The sequence below is a fragment of the Corapipo altera genome, unplaced genomic scaffold, assembly GCF_003945725.1.
Source record: "Corapipo altera isolate COAL_440 unplaced genomic scaffold, ASM394572v1 55436, whole genome shotgun sequence".
NCBI lineage: Eukaryota > Metazoa > Chordata > Aves > Passeriformes > Pipridae > Corapipo > Corapipo altera.
This window is the reverse complement of record NW_020891197.1, coordinates 692-1444: the sequence shown is the minus strand read 5'-3', so window position 1 is coordinate 1444 and position 753 is coordinate 692. Positions and strand designations below refer to the sequence as shown.

Sequence of the window (753 nt, the reverse complement as noted above, 5' to 3'; positions counted from 1 at the left end):
CCAAAAACATCCACTGTGACCCCAAAAACATCCACCGTGTCCAACCCATTCACCTGGCACCCCAAAAACATATCAGTGACCCTAAAAACAGCCCTGTCACCCCAAAAACATCCACCGTGTCCAACCCGTTCACCTGGCACCCCAAAAACATATCAGTGACCCTAAAAACAGCCCTGTCACCCCAAAAACACCTCAGTGACCCCAAAAACCCCAAACAGAACCCACCGTGTCCAACCCGTTCACCTGGCACCCCAAAAACAGCCCTGTCACCCCAAAAACCCCAAACACCTCCCAAGCATCACCTACTGTATCCAGCCCATTCACCTGGGACCCTAAAAACACCCCAGTCACCCCAAAAACACCTCAGTGACCCCAAAACCCCAAACAGAACCCAAACATCACCCACCGTGTCCAACCCGTTCACCTGGGACCCCAAACCCAGCCCTGTCACCCCAAAAGCATCCCAAACCTCCCACCGTGTCCAGGCCGTTCACCTGTGATCCCAAAAACATCCCTGTCACCCCAAAAACCCCAAACGGAACCCACCGTGTCCAACCCGTTCACCTGGCACCCCAAAAACAGCCCTGTCACCCCAGAAACACCTCAGTCACCCCAAAAACCCCAAACAGAACCCAACATGTCCAGCCCGTTCACCTGGCACCCCAAAAACACCTCAGTGACCCCAAAAACAGCCCTGGCACCCCAAAAACAGCACTGTCACCCCAAAAACCCCAAACAGAACCCACCGTGTCC

At 54.3% G+C, this 753-nt stretch overlaps 1 long non-coding RNA gene across 1 annotated transcript in view; it reads right to left on the bottom strand.

Moving 5' to 3' along the window:
• Positions 1 to 350: 350 nt before the first annotated feature.
• LOC113942525 overlaps positions 351 to 753 on the bottom strand; it is a 903-nt gene continuing 500 nt past the window's right edge. Inside the window, exons 3-4 of the long non-coding RNA XR_003525952.1 lie at positions 572 to 672; positions 351 to 362 (exon numbers count right to left, since the gene is read on the bottom strand). This is a non-coding gene — a long non-coding RNA (uncharacterized LOC113942525). The remainder of the gene's footprint in view (positions 363 to 571; positions 673 to 753) is intronic.